At 34.9% G+C, this 22,298-nt stretch overlaps 1 protein-coding gene across 1 annotated transcript in view; it reads left to right on the top strand.

The window, feature by feature from the left end:
- Positions 1–22,298, top strand: part of DMD (dystrophin) — a 2,133,690-nt gene that overhangs the window by 197,830 nt on the left and 1,913,562 nt on the right. The window lies entirely within an intron of this gene.

Genomic DNA, 22,298 nt, shown 5'->3' with positions numbered 1-22,298 from the left:
TCATTTTACTTAGATAATATGTAAGACCTCTCAGTTCCCAAATAAACCACTCCAAGATTATAAGTTTACATCAGTGGAGAGGGTTTCTAAATCAAAATTTGTGCACATAAATTAAATTGAAATCCATACCAAAAAGAGACAAACAAAAAAATGTAAACTGTGTAAGGATAACCATAGACTAAAAGAAAAAAAAATTAACTTTACGTTGAGCTTTGACCGTATTTGAAAGATCCCAGATCAGCCTCAGCTGGCAGTAACTGAAGCACATTAACTTTCTAATGAATATGTTCGTTGATTTGTGTGAAATGAGTAGGTACAATCCAGCTTCTACTGTTTGAGAGTGTTGAAAGTGTTGAAAGATAAAAGTGTTAAGGCATAGAGTTTCCCATTTATGAAAGATGGAGTGTAAACTGCTCGTTAAAATAGGTTGGCAAGTTTATGCTAGGTTGAATAATGATGAGTCATATGGGGTTAAAGGTGGGCTATGCTGATACACTGGAATATTACAGATCCCCTGTATATACCTCTCATTCCTTCTAAAGCTTTTTATTATAAATATGATGAATTGAGCTCACCTCACTGTCAACTCACTGTTAGAAGTATCTTCAATTCCTTCTGTGTGAGAGGTGGCAGTTGAAGTAATAGATAGTTTCTTTCAAAAATGTAAAATATTAAGATTATTTTATAGCAGTATAGTCATTAGAAGGGGTGGAAAGCAGGAATAGTGTTCTTAAGGGGGTATTAACCTGCCAGGGGTAGCACCTAAAATGATGGAGGAGGACCTAGAGCCATGATTATAAAGTTCTATGGCTTTCCCTGGACCCAGTCCATGCCCATTGCACTGAAAGCATTTAGCAAGTGACTGAATTCTCTGAGTGCACAGCCAGATGTTGTGCAAAATTTAAAAGATCAAATCTTTGTTTATAATCCACATTCAAAGGACTCACATAGAAGGGACAAACTAAAAAAAATACACGTATAAAATTTTACATTATTCTTTGAAATTAGCAAAAATTGGGTAGAAAGTGAAATTTATATTTAGAATCAGTGGCCTCACTTGTTTGTTTCATCACTTTCCTCCATATTCCCTCCTTTTAGACATACTGTGCTGTGTTTCTATTGGTTCCAGGCATACCTCCTCCTCTGAAAAAGAATCCTATATCGCTAATGTGTACCTTAGTGAGAATGTAAGTTAATGGGTTACCCACTCCAAGGAGAGTTATATTGTTTGTCTCCATTGTTGAGGCAGAAAAGGCTTTGTCCTCCATGAAAATGGAAGCAAGGTGGTGGGAAGTGTGCTATGGGATTTGGATCACAGTTAGCTAGAAGGGATATCAGTATCCATCTAGTACAATCCCATTATTTTATAGCTGAAGAAACTGATTCCCAGGCAGGCTGTGACTTATGCAAAGTCATGTAGGTAGGTAACTTTAGAACCCATGCTGTCTCCAAAGTACCTGGGTGTAGGCCTTTTCCTCCCTTAGTGATCTCATTCAGTACATCCTTAATGAAACCCTAAGAAGGGAATAGGTAAACTGATTCAGATTACTTTCTATATCTTTAGAGTCACACAACTGACTAAGGTATGTAAAGAATATCCCACTCTTTCTATAGTTTGTTGTTTTTTTATAAACAATTAACTCAATAGAACAAAATGGAGGCTTAAAACCTTCACATGAGGAATATATCACACATATTACACGAGTCTTTTTTCCTTTTAAAATAGTGTTAAACTTTTGAGTTCCAAATTATCTCTCTCAAGCCCCTCCTCCAACATTGAAAAGACAAGAACTATGATATTAATTATACATGTGAAATCATTCAAAATATATTTCCATATTAGCCATGTTGCAATAAAAAGCAAGAGAAATTTTAAAAGTGAAAAAGTGTGTACCAATAGGCATACAAAGTTCGTCAGTTCTCTCTCTAGAAGTGGATGAGATTTTTCTTCATGGATCCTTTGGAATTGTCTTTGATCATTGTCTTGGTGACTGTAGCTAAGTCTTTCACAGTTGACCATTGTTAAAATATTACTGTTACTGTGTACAATTTTCTCCTGGTTTTGCTCACTTCACTTTGCACCAATTCATATAAATTCCCAGGTTTTTTTCTGAAATCATCCTACTTACCATTTCTTATAGCAAAATAGTATTCCAACACGATCATATACCACAACTTGTTCAGCCATTTCTCAACAGTGAGCATCCCCTCAATTTCCAATTCTTTGGCTCCACAAAAAAAGATGCTATAAATATTTTGTATATATAGGTCCTTTTCCCTTTTCTTTGATTTGGAATATCGATCTGTTAATGGTATTTCTGGGTAAAAACATATACACAGTTTTATAGCCCTTTGATTATAGTTACAAATTGTTCTCCAAAATGGTTGGATTTGGTTCACAACTGTAACAGTAGTTCATTATTGTACCTATTTTTTTCATATCCCCTTCAATATTTGTCATTTTTCTTTTCTGTCATGTTAGTCAGTCTGTTAGGTGTGAAGTGGTGCCTTAGACTTGTTTTAATTTACATTTCTCTAATCAATAGTGATTTGCGGAATTTTTTTATATGACTGTTGATAGCTTTGATGTATTCTTCTAAAAACTGTCTATTAATATTCTTTGACCACTTACCAAATGGAGAATGGCTCTTATTTTTATAAATTTAGTGTAGTTCTCCATATATTTGAGAAATGAAGTGTTTTATCAGAGAAATTTGTTATAAAATTTTCCATTTTCTAGCTTTCCTTCTAATTTTGGCTGCATTTTTTTTGTTCAAAAACTGTTCAATTTAATGTAATCAGAATTATCCTATTATGCTTCCTATGGCCCTCTCTGTCTTTTGTTAGGTTATAAACCCTTTCCTTATCCATAGATTTGACAGGTAAAATTTTCCATGCTTCCATATTTTGCTTTTGATATCATCCTTTATATCTAAATTTTGCACCTATTTTGGACTTTATCTTGATATATGGTATGAGATGTTGGTCTGCCAAATTGCTTTCCAGTTTTCCCAGCAGTTTTTGTCAAATAATTTTTGCCCCAAAGCTTAGATCTTTGGGTTTATCAAAGATACTAGAGTGGTTTGCCCTTTCCTTTTCCAGATCATTTTACTGATGAGGAAACTGAGGTAAACAGAATTGTGACTTACCCAGGGTCATATAACTAGTAAGTGACTGAGGCTGAATTTGAACTCACGAAGATGAGTCCAGGCCCAGCACTCTATCCACTGCACCACTGCATGTTATAGTATTTATTTTTACACATTCTTTCAAATTGTCTCAGTGAGAAGACTTTGTACACATACATGCATGCATGTGCATATGCACACATATAGTCTCAATAATTACAAGCAGCTGGATGTATCTTCCATAGAATTGTTTTACTTATCTATGTCACTAAATCTATCAAGGTATCATTATATGTATAGCTAATCACTATCATCATAAGTATGGTGAACAGATACTGAAAATGAACAGGGAACTGAGCAAAGAATAAGGAGGAGGGGATCAGGATAGATAGGGTATGGGAAATCACGGAGTGCTTCATTGATCTCCACCTGTTTGGTGCAAGCACAAAACAAAAATGCCTTATACACCAATGTTTTCCTGATATTGCCATGTGGCTGTAAATCAGCAATCATCTATATCTCAGAAATAAAATTATAGGTAGTCTCAAAGAATAATGAAAAGAATCCTGATGCTGGAATACAAACTGTTCGATATTGCCAATAATGGATTAAACTTGAGCAATAACATAAAGAACATTTTGGTGGACATGCGTTATCAGAAAAGTGGATTAGTCAGGTGGCAAAAAGGAGACAGTAGACGGGCAGCCTGAGTTTTATATTAGTTACCATAAGGTGTGTGGGGGGGGTATGTGTGTACAAGCACACACATCTATCTATCTATCTGGAGAGAGAGAGACAGACAGACAGACAGACAGAGAGACAGACAGAGACAGAGACAGAGAGACAGAGATAGAGACAGACAGAAACAGAGATGGATAGAGATATACACAGAGAGACACACAGAGAGATAGACACAGAGAGAGAGACAGACAGACAGACAGAGATGAAAGACTAGAGCATTAGAAGGATTAGAAGATTAGAAGGGATCCTTTGTGAAGGATTGGTGGGGCTAGGTGGTGGTGGGGCTGAAGGGGAATTACACAGGATGAAAAAGTTTGGAAGGTTTGTGATTCTAAATCATTAGTAGGAATGCCCACACTGATGAAATCATGGACTCATCACAGAATAAAAGGAAAACATATACTACTTTGGCATATATTTCCCCAGTGAAAGAAACAGACTGTATAATTTCATTTGTTCTTAATACTTTCCCTTTAGTGAGAGAACAAAGTGAGCAATAGAAAGGTTACGTGATTTGCCCAAGGCCTCACAGTGATGCAGCTGGGACTGATGCCCAGACTCATAATTCAGTATTGTATCTACTGGAGTATGTTACTCCCCTAAGTAGGTTTGAATTTGTTCCCATAGGATCAAGAAATTATTTATTATCTAGCGTGTTTATCAGTATGTCATCAAAATCTAGATGCTTCAGTGATTATTAAAAAACAACAATAACACCAGTTGCCCCTCTCTAATGGTTTTCTATTCAACAACATTCATTTTCTCTCCAGAAGCCTTCTCTCATAGATAACTTTTTTTTTCCTTTGTGTAATTAGGTCCTATTATTTTAGTTAACTCCATTTGTGAGAGGACTCCTCCCCTATCTTGATGTTTACATTACTCACCTATTTTTAGAATATTATCTGTTCCCTTTCATTAGCACATAGACAGATTGTGCATATTTTGTTCTTTTATCCTTATTCAGATTAAAATCTTCCAACTTCTTAATCATACTTTTTAGCTCTTGCCTTGAGTTCCCCCGCAGTTCAGTTTAATCAGCTTAATCTAATTCTTCCTGAAGTTAATACAAGCACAGTTTGCCCACTGTGGTCTTACATATCATTCCTCCTAAAGTTTGCTGCTCCCCAGCTGTGCAGGGTATGAAATACCTGTATGTACAATTGTGCGAAGATGAAGAGAAAAAGGGCAGGTCCTGTTATCCAGTCAGCAAATTTGGTCTCAGTCATCTCCATTAGCACTGGTTTACATTGAAGAGTTCTGAAGTATTATACATTAATTATCTCCTTCATTCTAGCCTCATAAGTGCCCTATCCACATTTTGTAGATGCACAAATTGGGGCTCAGAGTGGATAAATGATTTCTCCAGTCACTCATTCAGCTAGTTTCCTTCCTCCCCTAGTGGCCTCCCTTCCCCCTCTTTAAGCACCGATTCAAATACAACTTTTCCCCACAGCCTTAATACAGTCCCCTCTGAGAGGGGTTTGTGTTTGCATGTCTACCTTCCTAGAACAGAGAATCAGGAACTAAGATTTTTTAAAATATTTTCCTCAGTACATCTTAAAACTGGTAATAAATACAACTCCAGTGCTTCTGTGACTTGTAAATTTGTCAAGGAATACTTCCTTTATCACTGCAGCTTACAACATGTCTTTGTATCAGCAAATGGTCTTTCTAAGTTGCTGTTTCTGAGGGGAAAAAAGGAAAAAAAAAAGTAGTATATCTGGGGAGTCTTTGAAACGTAATCCTAAAGGATGGGGTGGGACGTGGGGATTAAAGGAGGGGGAGAGACAGCGAGACAAAGACAAAGACAGCTTTTTTACAGGCTTGTGCTCAAATCTAGGGCTATCAGGCTAGCATCTGCAGGCTCCGTTCCCCATGCCCAAGCTTGGTCCAGTCATTTATAGTAAAAATTCCCTCAGAATGCAATTACAATCAGCCGATTTCCATCTGGACACAAAGCACATTAAAATAAGAGCTAGTACACATGCATATGTATACGCATATACATACGTGCGCGCACACACACACACACACACATACACATATATTCCCTACTATGAACCAGACATTGTGCTAAATGTTTTTTTTTTTTAACAAATACTATCTCATTTGATCCACACAACAACAAAAATGATATTATTTCCATTGTGCAAATAAGCAAGATTTAAAGAGACCAGGAAACTCCTGAGGTTAAGTAATGCCAGTTAGCCAAGCAATAGTGAGACATAGGAAGGAGAGGAAATGGGAGACGAATAAATTCACCAAGTACCAGTGTATTAGTGAGGGAAACAGTAAGTTCTGTCCAGGAATTCTTAACCAATTTTTGTGTCAAGTAGCCCCGTGGGAGTCTGATTAAGATTATGGACCCCCTTTCAGAATAATGTTTTTAAATAAATAAAATAAATGACATAGAATTACTAATAAAATACATTATTTTGAAATGCAGATATCCAAAGTTTTTCCAAAAAAAAAGTTCTGGGACATCAGGTTAAGAATTTGGATAGGTTGATTACTCCTTAAGAGGGTCAGTAAGTTGGAAAATGTGCTAACTGTTCATTATTATATTCAGTTAAGGTTTCCAATGCCTTTCACTTGCAAATTGTCTAGTTGCTGGTGCTGGCCGGAGTTGACATCTGTGGGCCCCTCTACTACATTCAGGGTTCAGAAGTTTCTGGGCTTCTCCTTTTCAAAGACATACACACAAACACACACACATGCACAATTTTATGACTATCCAATGTGTATCTCTGGTCCTGTTCTTCCAGGTACATCCTAGTCCCGAAGCTCCAGATGCCTATGTAAAGAACTGGTCCCCACTGGCCCTTCACTACTGTAGCAAATCATGACTTCTCTAACAACTTGGACATATTACCAAAAAAAAAAAAAAATAGTAACAGACACCCAAAGATCACGTTTTCTCTTTTAGATTGGAAAGATAAAAAAGAAATCCAAGGCTGACACCATGCTGCTTGCATGTTACAATTTTTTCCCTCATAAACACAGACATTTTGAATAAAATGTTAAAATAGTTACTTAAATCCATCTATCAAAATTGGTAATTCTTTCTTTTCCTGTATAATTCTTTAAATTGAGACTTACTATTAAGTAAGGCTCTTTTAATTGTTTATTTTAATTCCAGAAGTAGCAGATACTTTCTCCCCTGCTTGTCTTAGGTGGATCTGAATCTGTGGTAGGGCATAAAAAAGGAGAATGTAAAGGTAACCTCATACTCTCATGAATACTCATAAATCACACCCACTGTTTGAGCTCCATCTTCTTCATATGAGAAATGAAAAGACAGAAGAAATAATCTCTAATGTCCCTTCAATTTTCAAATCCTCAAGACCTCTATGCCCAATTTACCTCCATTTATTTTATAATAGGAGTCCTCTCCCCTTTCACTTCTTTTTTCAAGGCCACTGAGTCTTCGAAATTTCCCCTTTTGTACTACCCAGAAACCAGATGTGTGCACGCTTCAACACATTCACTCCAAGTAGTATTATCTGATGAAACTGTAATCATGGAAGTTTTGTTTGGTTTTGATTGTTTCCCCTTTGTAAATGATATCTCTACAGGATAAATCCACTTGGGGAAATCATTATCTTTATTAAAGTTCTGAGGATTGTATGGTCTGAATGAAAAAAGACAAGTCCCTCAACGTCTCATTGCTCTAGGCAGCTGTCTCAGATGATAAATTATAGAGGAGTTGCCAATCTGCCTTAGCAGAGGGAGGAAGCTTGGAGTTCCCCACCTTGATGTAATTACAGGTCCAGATCCCACCACCTGCCTCTCCACTAGCATACCCAACATCAAACCAAAGCAATAGGAACAAAAAATGTTCTTGTTTAGAAAGCAAGTGCAAAATGAGTTAGAAAAAGGAAAAAAAAACAATGCAAGTAAGGAAGGAATAGTAGGAGGAAGGAGGAGGGAGAAGGAAAAGGCAGAAGGGGGAAAAGGAGGAAGAAGATAGGACTGAACTAGTCCTTAAAAGATGGATAGTAAATGGAGAAGAGAACAGAAAACATCTTCGGTGGTTTGCTTTAATTAGACAGAGGGATTTTAAGTAAATTATCTCTCCCAAGAAGCGAAAAGTTCTGTTTCAAGGAAATAGCTTATCTGAATTATATGAAGACTCCATTTTGAGAAGATGGATATTTTATTCACTTTACCTAGAATAATCTTTTTTCATTATTTTTTTTAAACCTGATATAGTAAGGTTGGCAAAGCAATATTGACTTTTAAAGACTTAACAATTTTTTTTTCCAGTCACAAGAATATAATTTAAAAAACTGAAAATGAGAGATCAAAATTTCAGATTACTAATTCAGAATCTCTCTAATTCATATGTTACTCAAATTAAAATAATTCCTTCCTGGGCACATTCTAAAAGGGTTTTTATTCAGAGTCAGAGAAGAGAATCCAGTCTATAACGTAATAGATTTTTTTTTCAAATCAAGAAATTAAGACATCTTTCAGAGTGGAGGTCTAGAAGAGAAAAGGACTGGAATTGGACCTGTGATTTCATTGGTGTAGAGAGTACCTGCTAAAGACCTTCCTTGACCAACACAGGTCAGCTCTTCCCCTGAAACTTACAGTATTGGCTTGTGGCCTGGGGCACCAGGATGCTGCTAAGTGACTAGTCTATTACAAAGACAGAGCTCGAGTCTACATCTTCCTGGGCCCAAGGCAGCTCTCAATTCACTGTTATGCTGCCTCTCATGATCCAATAGCTAAAGCCAATCTCCTCTTTAAGTATGAAATCTACAACGTTGTTTTCATTTAGCAGCAACTCCTAACCCACTAAGCCAGTAGACACCAAAGTGACAGGCTAAATTTTAATGTTGTAATAATTTATTTAGGAATTCTCCAAACTTAGGAAAGTGATTCAAATTATTCATCCCTATTAATTTCTGCAATCATTCAGTAAATCATCTGTTTAAAAAAAAGGGGGGTTTTTTGGTAGGAAAGGCAGTTGCCCTACAAGTGTATTTTAACCTTTATTTCATAGCCTTATGTCATTATACTTCAAGGTTAAGTATTTGCCTATGATCATGTATTTGGATGGGCAGGCTACTTCATTGTCTTGTGTGTCATTTATGAATCCTCATTCCTAGAATTCCTCTTCTCATTAAAAGTAAATCTTAATTTTAAAAGATAGCATGAATCTCTTCAGCTAAATTTTGGTTAAAATAGCAAATAATCATTGAAAAGTGATACTCATTATCTCACAAGTTTTTCTAAGATTAATCAACTATCCACTTCTTTTCCAATCTTTTTCTTTTCACAGATGTTCTTTGTAAAGTATCTATCATTAAAGAATTAGCCTATGGTGAACTAAAGAAAATTATAGCTAACCCTATTCATGAATAGAACTGTATTTTCTTCATTATCTGAGCATCATACCCTACAACTCTTATAAATATGTAACATGCATAATTGCTTGATGGATTTAAAATTATTTTGTCCTTTGTATGTGGGGGAAATGTGGTTTATAGCAATTAAGGTGAAGTTCAGTTTCTAGATGCAAAACTCATTGTAAAGAGACAGTGATTAATGTTTGGAACTAAGTGAGTGTCATTGAAGTCTATGCTTTAGCTGAACTGGGATTTCTGCCAAAGTATGTTGAAAAATGTATAAGAGTCATATTTGTTATTTAAATGCAAATTGCATATGAGAAAACTCATTTTATTTTTGTGATTTAATTGAGAAACCAATTTTTGCTCAACTTACTCAATTTGTTAGTGAGTTTTTTGAGACTGCATGAGACAACATAAAATTTAGATATCAGCACCACAATCTCTTTGCTGACAGGAGAAGTGGGAGAAAGCTGGGATACATCAGTTATGGCGTTAGACTCAAATCTCAGTGGCAGGCCTCAGCACCTTCTCAGGAGACTGGATTGGCAACGCTAAGGGAAGAATTAGGCGAACCATGATTTGTGTTTCTTGCCCCTCACTAGCAATCAGGTGGATTGTAGATTTGAAACAACCAAAGCATTACTCACTTTTATTGAAAAGCAATGCTTGTCAGCTATCCAGTCAGATACATTAATGCTGTGGATAAAGATCAGCATTTGCATTATTCAGAAAGTAAGAAACAGAAGTAAACTTTAATTGAAACAGGAAATATCTTGGTTAGAAAGCAATTCCTAACAAAGTTTTTGTTTTTTGTTTTTTTTTTTGGGGGGGGAAGAAAAAAAATATTTTACTGTGAAATCTCCTTACCTAGTAGTGGGTGACAGAATAATTTCCAACTACTGCTTCTGTACTGTTTAGGTTGCTATTAGCTTATTGAAGAAAAAAAGAATGATACACACAATCATGGTAGTAAGAGATTAATGGTCTCCTTTAAGTCATTTACCCTATCTTTAATGGTGACCCATTAGTTTATACAAAACAGAAAACCATAGACACCAACATTTATATTTAGGGACTCTTCAGCAGCCATTTACCCATTTTTCATGGTCAAATTATGCCTAAACAGTCTAAAACATATGGTTGAGTATCCTATTATCTTCTTCTTCCAGGAAAGGAGACTTTAGAGTACAATTGTATAGTGTTTTGTTTTGTTTTTTTAAACCTTGTTAGGAGTTGCTTTCTAACTGACATCCTTCCTATTTCAATTATAATTCATTTCTCATTCTTCTAGAGGAAGAAAGGCATTTATCACCATCCATAATATGTCTTTGTTCATGTTTACTCAGTCAACAAATGAACATTGATCAAATGATTATATTAAGCATCTTTATGTGCCAGTCACTGGAAGTATAACAATGAAAGCAAAACAGCCCCTGTCCTCAAGGAGACTACTTTCCATCATTTTACGTTTTAACCTGAGAGATGTGTTTTACAAAAGTAAACTAAGTTCAAGGTGGAAAGGGAGTCATTTGTTTTTGGGGTGGGAGGTGAAGAGGTGTGTCAAAGAAAGATCTCAGGCAAAAGGTGTTGCTTAAGCTGTTTCTTGAAGGAAACTAGGTTTTCTAAGAGACAGAGTTGGGGAGGGAGTGCATTCCAGGTATAGGAGAAAATTAACAGAAAGACACGGAGGTTAGAAGTGGAATGTGATGTGGGAAGAACTGCAGGATGGCCAGTTTGGCTGTACCAAAGTATACATGGAGGAAATTATTAGTTAAGTAAGTATAATAAGTCTGGAGAGGCAGGATGAGGACAAGCAATGAAGACATTTGCATACCAAAAATAGAAATGTATTACCTCTCAGGTCAAATATCATGTCATTATAATTTTATGAGTAGAGGGAGATGTGTGTGATATGGTTAGAGTAACTTAGAGAAATTCACTTTGTCAGTTTAATGGAGAATGGGTTAGAAACTTGAAGCAAGGAAAACAATTAGGACGCTATTGCAGTATTCCAGGCAAAAAATGATAAAGGCCTATTAAAAGACACTGTTCTAGGAGCAGCTAGGTGGTGCAGTGGATAGAGCACTGGCCCTGGAGTCAGGAGGACCTGAGTTCAAATGTGACCTCAGACACATAACACTTACTAGCTGCGTGACCCTGGGCAAGTCACGTAACCCCATTGCCTAGCCAAAAAAAAAAAAAAAGACACTGTTCTTTTCTAAAAGAGAACAACATTTTGGTTCAGGCAACTACCAGTCACATATTTACTGCTGAGGAAACAGAAACACATGATGAGGTGAAATGGAGGCATCAAAATCTACCCTGTTAGAGACCCCTCCCTTCCAATGAGGCCATCAATCTATCATTGTATATAAGTAAAGAAGTGTGAGTTAATCATTTCAGTTGGAAACCTCATGTCCCAAACATTGTCAGGGAAAACTAAAAAAAAAAAAAAGATAAGTTCTTTCCAATTTTATTCTTTAGATGAGGAGGCTGATTCATTTTGATAAAAATAGTGGAATACATCCAACAAAAATGCCTTGTATGTTTTGCATATATAGTTAATGGACTAAAGGATAAAGAGAAAATATGCATAACAAATATAATATATAAACATAAATATGTACAATAAAATATGCATAACTATGTTTTCCGCTTTAATCATATATATGTTCTTTGCAGTTCTCACAAAATTAGAAAGATTTAAAAATTTACATATATAATTCTGATCTGTAGAGCTTATCTTTTTAACTTTTCCTCCTAGTTCAGTGATATGTGTCCATTGACAAATAATATACTATTTCAGGCCTCCTGGGTGTTATATCCTTATTCATTTATATTGAATAACTGTACTTGACTTTCAAAAAAGACAAAGGATAAAACATAAGATTATCAGGGAAGGGAACATAGGAAGGAATATCTGGGAAGGAAACACTCGGAGAAAGAGATAATGAATGGCTATTTCTCTACTTACAAGTCCTTCTGAAACTTTTCAGATTGAAGCAAATATAAATCTAGTTCAAAATTCTTTTAGAAAGAATGCAAAGAAAGCAAGAATTCACCAAAACTCACTCTCTCTCTCTCTCTCTTTCTCCCCCACACACACACATCCATGAGAAGGAAAGTTATACAATGAAGAAAAAGAGAAATGAAAATGAGAGAATAAAATAAAATTTGTGATTCATTGAATTATATGTCTTTCTATACTTTTCTTGCTATTATAGAAGCGGTATCAAAGAGAGAATTAATAACTTCAAGTTTTATAAAACATTTGACATACATTATCTAATTTAAGTTCCATAACAATGTTGTGTTTGTGTAGGTAATACAAGTATGACTTTCCTGCTCAGTGGTCTTCAGTCATGACTATCTCTTCATAATCCCATTGGGAGTTTTCTTGGCAGAGATATTGGAGTGGTTGCCATTTTCTTCTCCAGCTCATTTTACAGAGAAGGAAACTGAGGCAAACACAGTTAAGTGACTTGCCCAGGTTCACAAAGATAGTGAGTGTCCGAGGAGGCCGGATTTGAACTCAGGAAGATGAGGCTATTTGATTGCAGACCCAACACTCCATCATTTGTGCCACCTAGCTGTCCCTAACAGCAAGTATTAATATTCACATTTTATAAATGATGAAACTAAGCCTCAAGTTTATCAAACGTTACATGATGGAGCTGAGATTTGAACCCTGATTTTCTGAATCCTAATCCAGGTCTTATTCCACTGTCTCATGACACTACAATAAACTTACACATATATATTTTCCTATTGCTTGTACTTGAAAAGAAAAACTATCTTAAGAATAATAACAAAATCTAGAAATAGAGATAAATACAGATCTTTACCTACATAGAGACGTAAATTAGAAATATACCAGAAAAATATAGTTGTCTGTAGATAAGTAAATAGTTTTATACATCTATGTATAATTACCTACATACATATAAAAGTATATTATGTATACACATATGTATTTAATTATATACATATGTGTATATAGATGTGATATATATGTCTATATATTTATGTATATATGTATGCATATATAAAACCTTGCTGTCTATGATTGATGCTAACCAGGAGGAATGTCTCTTGTAGAATATATTAAGATAACTTTCTTTGACCCTATTCTCTTTTACAATGATTTGGATAAAACCATAAATAGTATGCTTATCAAATTTGTGGGTAGCATGAATTTAAGAGGAAAAACTTGCTGACTAGACAACCGAAATGAAATATTTTCAAAAGCCCTTCACAGTTTAAAACAGTAGATTGAGTAGAATAAAGTAAAATTTAATAGGAATACTTGGATTTTTTTAATCAACTTTATCCACAGGATGTGGTAATGGACCTCATTGAGAAGACTAGCTAGACAATAGTGCATGCGGAAATAAAAACCTGAAGGTCTTAGTGGACTGAAAGCTAAATATGAATCAGCAATTCGACTTGCCAACTGAAAAGAGTAGATGAAACAATATCATAGATTAATGAAAGCATAATATTAGAGTTAGGGCAGCAATAGTCTTTGTTCTGGTCAGGCCATATTTGGACTTCTGTGTTCAATTCTGGGAATTACATTTTTAAAAAGTACATTCATAAACTGAAGTGCATCTTGCCACCAAAGTCCAGTATCAGAATCTGCTATGATAATATCAGTGGCTATGACCTTAAAGAAGAGAAATCATCTGATTTCTTGAAGTACCTAAGAATCAAGGGACCTTTCAATCTGACTTCTAAATGAAACCTTCTCTATGTTATCTCTCCCATTACAATATGAACTCCTTTTGAGCAATCACTGTCTTACTTCTATATTTGTATCCCCAGTGCTTAGCGAGATACTTTTGCTCATGATAAAGCCTTGATAACATTCATTTATTCATTTGCTCATTCACATCGAAAGGAGAATAACTAGGCTCATAAAGGAAAATATGTCCTATAAAGTTTGATTGAAGGAACTGGAAAGGTTTAGGTTGGAGAAAAGAATTGAAGGGACATGATATCTATTTTCAAACATCTGAAAGTCTTTCAGTCAAGAAACATTTATTAAGCACCTTCTATGTACTACCCTGTACTAAGCACTAGGGTAAACAACTACAAACAAGCAAGATATATAATACGATAAATTGGAGATAATCGGGAATGTAGGTCCTGGCATTAGAGATATCAGGAAAGACTTTATTTAGAAAGTGAGATTTTAGCTGGGACTTGAAAGAAGGTGGAAACCAATAGGTTGAGATGAAAAAGGAGACAATTACAGGCATGAAGGTCAGCTGGTGAGAATGACAGAAGATGGGAGATGGAGTGTCCTATGTGAGGAATAGCAAGGAAACCAGTGTCACTGGATAGCGGAGAACATGAAGGGGTAAGTAAGGTATAAGATGGTTGGAAAAGAAGGAGGGCGCCATATTATGAAGAGCTTCGAAAACTTACAGAGGGTTTTATATTTGATTTTGGAAGTGATAGGGAGCCATTGGAGTTTATTTAATGAGGATGGGAAGAGTAGCATTGTTAAACTTCTTTAGAAAGATCAATTTGACAGCCATGTAGAGGGTGGACATGAAAAAAAGCTATTGCGATAGTCTAAGCGTGAGGGGATGAGAGTTTGTTCCAAGGTGGTGGTAATGTCAGAGGAAAGAAGGCAGTGTATATGAGAGATGTATTGAAAGTAAAATTGACAGGACTTTATATAATAGATTGGATATGTGGGTAGGGATGAGAGAAAGAGAGGAGTAAAGTATTATACCTAGTTTGAAAAGTTGGGAGACTAGAATGGTGATGATACCCTAGATAGTAGTAGGAAAGCAAGGAAGAGACAGTGATTTTGGGGAAAAGATCATGAACTCAGTTTTGGATATATTGAGGTCAAGATGTCTAATAGACAGGTAAAATGCAAATCTGGAGGTTAGGATGATATATATATATATAAATATATACACATACATATACATATATATACACACAGAGACTTACATATGCATACATACACACACACACACAGAGTGAGACCATTAATAAGCTTGACCTGGCTATCATAAGAAGAGAGAATATTGTGTGTGTGTGTGTGTGTGTGTGTGTGTGTGTGTGTGTGTGTGTGTGTGTGTGATACATAGAGACAGATCTAAGGAACTATAGGAAAGTAGATTTCAGCTCAAAATAAGAAAACACGTTACCAATTAGTGCTGCTCAAAAGTAAAATGGGCTACCTAAGAAGGTCTTCCAATCCTGAGAAACTATGATTTTATGACTACTTATATTACTGTAGCAAATATGACCAGAGCCTGTCTCCTAAATTGAGGTTGCTATATATACCATTTGGTTGCAGGTAATAACTTTTCTATTGCCATGAACTCAATCTCTAATCCACATGCAGTTTCCTCATTGTTGAGACTTATGACCCATTCCTCTGTCTTATTTAACCACTTGATATCACTTAAATGTAATGAAAATAAAGTACAAACATGTTAACCCCAAGCACCTAGGGTCAAACTGTTCCCAATACCAGCTTGGTCCCTGGGAAAACAGGCTTAAAACAGTTCAGTACCTATATAACAGTGGTGCTACTGATTTTGTGTCCAAATGTGGCATAACTGTAGGATGAATCTTCATCTCAGCTTATGCTGGCCTGGATCACCAGTTCACTCCATACTCCTCAGGTCATCACTGTCAGGCTTATTCTAACAGTCTAGCCTGAAACCTAGGCTCTGGAACACTGGAATGTCAGAGCACTCTCAGGACAACCCTTCAAACTCATTAGGTGATGGTATACCACTTCTTTCACCTAGAATGAAAAATAAAAAATAAAAAAGCCAGGAACTGATGGCTCCTTCTCAGGGCAAGATGGTTTTTCTGAGGTGAGGTTTTTCTTTGTTTTATGTTGTGGTCTTTCCCCAGGCACTCTGAGTGAGTCAGCAAGATCTCCCAAGAATGACCGACAAAAAGAGTTGGCTAATTCTAGCATCAGCCTTTCTGAATACTTCCATATATAAAGAGTCACCCCTTCACTGGAAACAGTTCAGGAATATTTATACATGTTCTTTTATACATCCATTTATACGTCATGACTATCCTAGAAGTAATGGCCTCATTCTCTCTATCTGAAGAGACACAGTTGCAGGCTCTCTGCGCATAAGCAGGACCCCCATTGCACTATACTTTGTTTGAACTGGAAAGCCAATTTTGCTTCTGATCCCTTTATTAAAAGAAAACCAAACAACAATTTTCCTATATAAAAATAGATAAATAACCTTGTTGATAAAATACAAGTTTCTACTTGTGAGTAGTTATCTAAATGCATTGCAAATCAAGTAGCAAATATTTAAATATAAAAGGGCTAAAAGATAGAAAATAGCTTAAGAAGAAATTTTTTTTGTGTATGTGTAAGACTGTGCATTTCATTTTGTGGACACATACTGTTTTCTTACTGTCTAAAAGTCATTGTGTTTATTTTCCTACATATATGTGTATACACATATGTATATATAATATTTGTAATATTTTATAACTCTGATTTATATAGCTAGGTCCTGGTTAGTGCAAATAATTAAATCCCTGAAGTGATTCCATGATTTGAATCTGTGCTATATTTCCATTGAACCAGATCCAAAATTCATATTTCACATAATTATGATTTTGAAGAGCATGAATTAAATACATAAATAAATCTAGATGTGCAAAGTGATTAGGGAACAGTGTTAAATTTAGTACAATAAGCTAGGATTTAAAGACACGTACATATATGCCTATATGTATACATATCATATAGGAATACATATATAATGTATCTTAAATTCATCCTTATAATTATATTATTAAATGCTAGTGACTGTATACATTTTAAGTGTTTAGTAAATACTCTTTGAATCAATGGAAAGGAAATAAGCCCAGAAAGTGTTATCAAAAAGTAGCAAAAAATTTGTCTATTCAAAAATTGTCATAACATTATAAGCACTCAAAAAAAAAAATGGAACAAATAGAAAGGCCCAGCAGTACGGTAATTGCTAAATACATTGTGGAAGATTCATGTCATTGGATACTAAAATGGCACTAGGAATAACTATGAGCTTTCAAAGAAATTTAAAAAGACTTTTATGTAATAATGCAAAACAAAACAATTAAATAAAAATATTACTAGAACTGAGTAAACACTAACTTTACAACCATTTAGGAGGAAAAAAAATGAATAAGAATGAATAGACAAAGAATCCTGATGAGTACTAAGAAAGGGAGACTCAAAGGCCTTGTGATATTTTATGTATTGAAATGATTAATTTGCATAGTCAGTATTGTTAGACATTTAATGCAAAAACAAATTTAAAAAGAAATATCTGTATCCTGTTGTCAAATATTAAGTACAATAAAGTCATTCAGCAGGAAAACTATTTCTTAGCAAGTTGCAAAGTGACTGACAATGAAATATAAAGGTAGAACCACAGGGAATGGCAGTGGAGGTCACTATTTCAACTACGGGAGCAATCATTTTTCATGATAAGCCAAAAAAATCTCTGGCCTGTCTACCTGTTATTAAACTCTCTTCGTTTCAATATGAGTGACACTGCAAGATTATAGGAAAAAATGGTTCAAAGAAAATAGACTTTTTTTCCTTTTTTCAGTTTTGTCATTATACTAAGTTGCAAGCAAACCCTTCAAACATTTATTTTCTCCCATAACTATGAAGTGAATGCTATTTCAAAGTGCATTCTTCCAGATAAGTGAAATAATAGCCAATCATCTATGTAAAGTACATTCATGGCATTTCATTTCTACCCATCAGTAACTGGCATTTAGATGTCTGCTTAGAGCACTGAAATTCTGAATCTGTCAATCCCAGGCTGAGAAATCACACAATACATAGCTTTCTCAGATCCTTCAATTTGTTTTTTTCCCAAATGTTTTTAAGCTGAGAAAAGCTCATAAAACAAATGTGGAGTCTGTTTATTTGAGGGTACAGGCAGAGAAAAGCAGCTACCATTGCCACATCCAGAACTTAGTACATGTCAGCAATCCAAAGCATAGTTTGTTAGCCAGTTTATAGATCCATTATTTTTTCTTAGTATTTGCCTTATTATTTCCTGCCAAGTAATCTCAATATAGGCACCACTAAGGCATGATTTTTTGCAATTCACACCTTCTTTCTAATTAATTGGAATAGATATAAAGAAACAGTGCCCAACCTTTACTGGTCCCAGCTGCAGAAGGATACTGTGGTGGAGATGGGAGAGGCGGGGATTAAGCTATGCAGTATTTTTTAACCTACTTGTATGATTGGTGCAAGAATGACCTGAAATATTTGAAGTGACAGAGAAACAAATATCTGGAAAAGTACTGATAATTAAGTTATTATAGCCTATTTTTCAACCCCATTCTAAATTTTTTACAATTAGAAAAGTAGATTGTGAAAGAAAAATAAAAAGGAATAAAAAAGTAGGAGCACAGCATCATAGAATAGAGCTGTAAAATACATTGAGTAATCTAGTCCAATCACCTCATTTTATAGAAGAAGAAACTGAAGTCAGAACAGTTAAATGTCTTTCCCAAGGTCACATGGATTATAAGTGACAGAAGAAAATTTCAAACATGTGAGGATTAAATTTCCAAATCTGCAAGAAAAACCAATGAGGTGGACCTGTGAGCCAATGGCATTTTATTAAAGGAAGGGTCCATGGTCCCCTCCAAAGAAATGGACCCCAGATCTTTCTCATGATCTGAGATGCCCCCTCCTTCCAGGGCCATATTTTTATAAGGCTTGATACCATATTTAATACCTGAACACTAAAAAGAGGGTATACAAAATACAGAATCCCACTGGTTAATAGACCTTGCTTTGAGGGCAAAAAAATTGTCTATCAGCTAGAAAAGATATATCAGCAGAGGGGGTCTTAGGTTGGGTGAAGCATGGGGCCTCTCCACTGAATAAGATAATCATACGATGGTCACTCGCTCATGGTGGACAAGAGAGAGTGGTGGAGAGGTACAAAAATAAGTTGGGGGACTTTCCATGTAATTGAGTCACCCCCACCCTGGGCTTGATCACCATAATAAGGAAAAAAAAGGGTAGAGGGCTTCTAGTTAGCTTCCTGTGATTAAGCAAGTGAATTTATAATCTGAAGATCACAATTTTGGGGCCTAATATACAGAATTTATAATCACTACCCCCTGTGGAATCATAGCAAACTAATTAATACTGATTGGAATAGAGTAGGGGTCCAAATGAATTATTTCTCACAAATACATAACATGTTTTTAGTAAAAAAAAAAAAAACCAACAAAAAAAAGAACAAAAAAAATCTTATAAAAACCTAAGGAAAAAAACTGAGTTAAAATATTGAAAAGAATTATTAAATTTTAACAGAAAATTAGGTTAAATATTAAGAGATTATATACATAAAAATTTCAAATTTGAAAATAAATTATTGGCATCTTAATCAAAATTGTATTTTCCTTTTTGTTTTGCACATATTTTGAATTTATTTTTGAGGGAGTGGGGTGACAGACTTAGACCAATAGATCAAGGAAATGCCATAAGTATATTATGACTGATTTCAATAGGTTATGCTTATGAACAGGGTGGAGATTGATGCTAGCAGAGAGAGATGATACTAGAATTGCTTTAACACCAAAGCAATAAACTATGATTAAACTATTGATACTTGTCTGTAGAGTGGTCTGTTATGATGTTTCTTTTTTTATTCATTCGTGAGTTTATTTATTTTTAGCAATCATTAATTTTTTCAGTTCAAAATTCAGTCCCACTTGTCCCTCTGAGGATACAGCAATTTTATATATATGTGTGTGTGTGTGTGTGTGTGTGTGTGTGTGTGTATCTATATCTATCTATATATAGATATAGATATATACACACACACACATATATATAAGCAATTTTAGTCAGGAAAAACATTTCCTTATTAGCCATTTTAGGAACGACAACAACACCACAACATTAAAAAGCAAGAAACATAAAGAAAGTGGGAAAAAAAGTATGCTTCAATCTGTACACTGAGTTTATTAACTCTCTTTTTTGAAGGTGAATAGCATTTTTCATCATGGATCCTTTGGAATTGTCTTGATCATTGTCTTGATCAAAGTAGATAATTTTTTCATACCTAATCATCCTCATACTGTGTACAATATTCAGCTACTTCCCTTTGCATCAGTTCATTAAATTCTTCCCAGGTTTTTCTGAACCCATCTTACTTGTCATTTCTTATACCAAAGTAGTATTCCATCACAATCATATACCACAACTTGTTCAGCCATTCCTCAATGGATGGGCATCCCCTCAATTTCCAATTCTTTCCTACCACAAAAAGAGATGCTATAAATATTTTTGCATATACTTTCTCTTTTATTTGATCTCTTTGGGATATAGACCTACTAGTGATATTGCTGGTTCAAAGGTATATACAGTATTCTATCCCTTTGGGCATAGTTGCAAATCATTCTCCAGAAAGTTTGGACCAATTGACAAATCTACCAACAATGCATTAATGTAACTATTTTTCCTCATCCTCTCCAGCATCTTTCCTTTTCTTTTTCTGTCATGGTTTCAGATTTAATACGTATAAGTGGTATCTCAGATTTGTTTTAATTTCATTTCTCTAAACAATAGTTATTTAGGGTTTCTTTATGCTCCTATTGGTAGCTTTGATTTCTCCTTCTGAAAACTGCCTGATAATTTTTTTTATCATTTATCAGTTGGGTATTAGCTCCTTTTTATGTAAATGTAGCTTAGTTCCTTCAATATTTATTCTTTTCTTGAGTCTCATATTTGAAAGTCAAATTTTCTATTCAGCTCTGGTCTTTTCATCAGGAATGCTTGAAAATCCTCTATTTCATTAAATATCCATTTCCCCCCTGAAATCTGTTTTGCTCTGTAGGTTATTTTCAGTTGTAATCTTAGGCCCTTTGCCTTATTGAATATAATATTCCAAGTTTTCCACTCTTTTAATATAGTAGTTGTTATTTTTTTTGTGATTCTGCCTGCAGTTCCACAGTATATATGTGTTTTGTTTTTTTCTGGATGCTTGGAGTATTTTTGTTTTGACCCCAGAGCTCTGGAATTTGGCTATGATATTCCTGATAGTATTCATTTTGGGATCTTTTTCAGAATGTGATCAGATGATTCTTTCCATTTCTATTTATCCTCTTCTTCTAGGATTTTGGGGCCATTTTCCTTTTTAATTTCTTGAAACATGATATCTAGGCTCTCTCTTCAATTATGGTTTTTAGGCAGTACAATGATTCTTAAATTATCTTTCCCTGATCTGTTTTCTAGATCAGCTGTTTTTCCAATGAGATAGTTCACATTTTCTTCTGTTTTCATTCTTTTGACTTTGTTTTATTGTTTTTTGATATCTCACAGAGTCATCAGCTTCCACTTGCCCAATTCTAATTTTTAAGGAATTATTTTCTTCAGCAAGCTTTTGTACCTCAGCTCTTTCTGCTCTTTAAGGAGTTATTTTCATTAGTGAAGTTTTGTATATCTTATTCCATTTGACCAATTCTGTTTCTTAAAGTATTCTTTTCTTCAGTATTTTTGTGCCTCTTTTACCAGGCCATTAATTGTCTTTTCATAATTTCCTTGGATCAGCCTCATTTCTTTTATCAAATTTTCCTCTACCATTCTTATTTGATTTTAAAAATCAATTTATTCTCTTCTAGGAATTCTTGTTGTGCTATTATCCAGTTTGCATTAGTTTTTTTTTTTGAAGCTCTCCATGTAGCTTTTTTGACATTGTTGTCTTCTTCTGAGTTTGTCTTGATCTTCCCTGACACCATAGTAGATTTTGTTGCTTGGGTTCTTTTTCTTTTGTTTGCTCGCTTTTTCAGCCTATTTCTTGTCTTTGAATTAATGTTAAAGCTGTGCTCTGTTCCCAGCATGGAAGTGAAAGTGGGAGTGGGGGTCACTGTTCCAAGCTTCAGATGTTTTTCCACTGCTTTTCTTCAGAGCTAGTTCTGAGGTTTTATAAGTTTTCTGTGCTTCCAAGGTGGTATGGATCTGAGGAGAGGTGTGGTCACTACTCTCTTGGTCTGTACTCTGCTCCTTATCCTGCAAGTATCCCTATTCTCTCAA

This window comes from Vombatus ursinus, unplaced genomic scaffold, assembly GCF_900497805.2.
Source record: "Vombatus ursinus unplaced genomic scaffold, bare-nosed wombat genome assembly UNPS02004827.1, whole genome shotgun sequence".
Taxonomy (NCBI): domain Eukaryota; kingdom Metazoa; phylum Chordata; class Mammalia; order Diprotodontia; family Vombatidae; genus Vombatus; species Vombatus ursinus.
The sequence above is the reverse complement of the archived record's forward strand: the minus strand, read 5'-3'. Positions and strand labels throughout refer to the sequence as shown.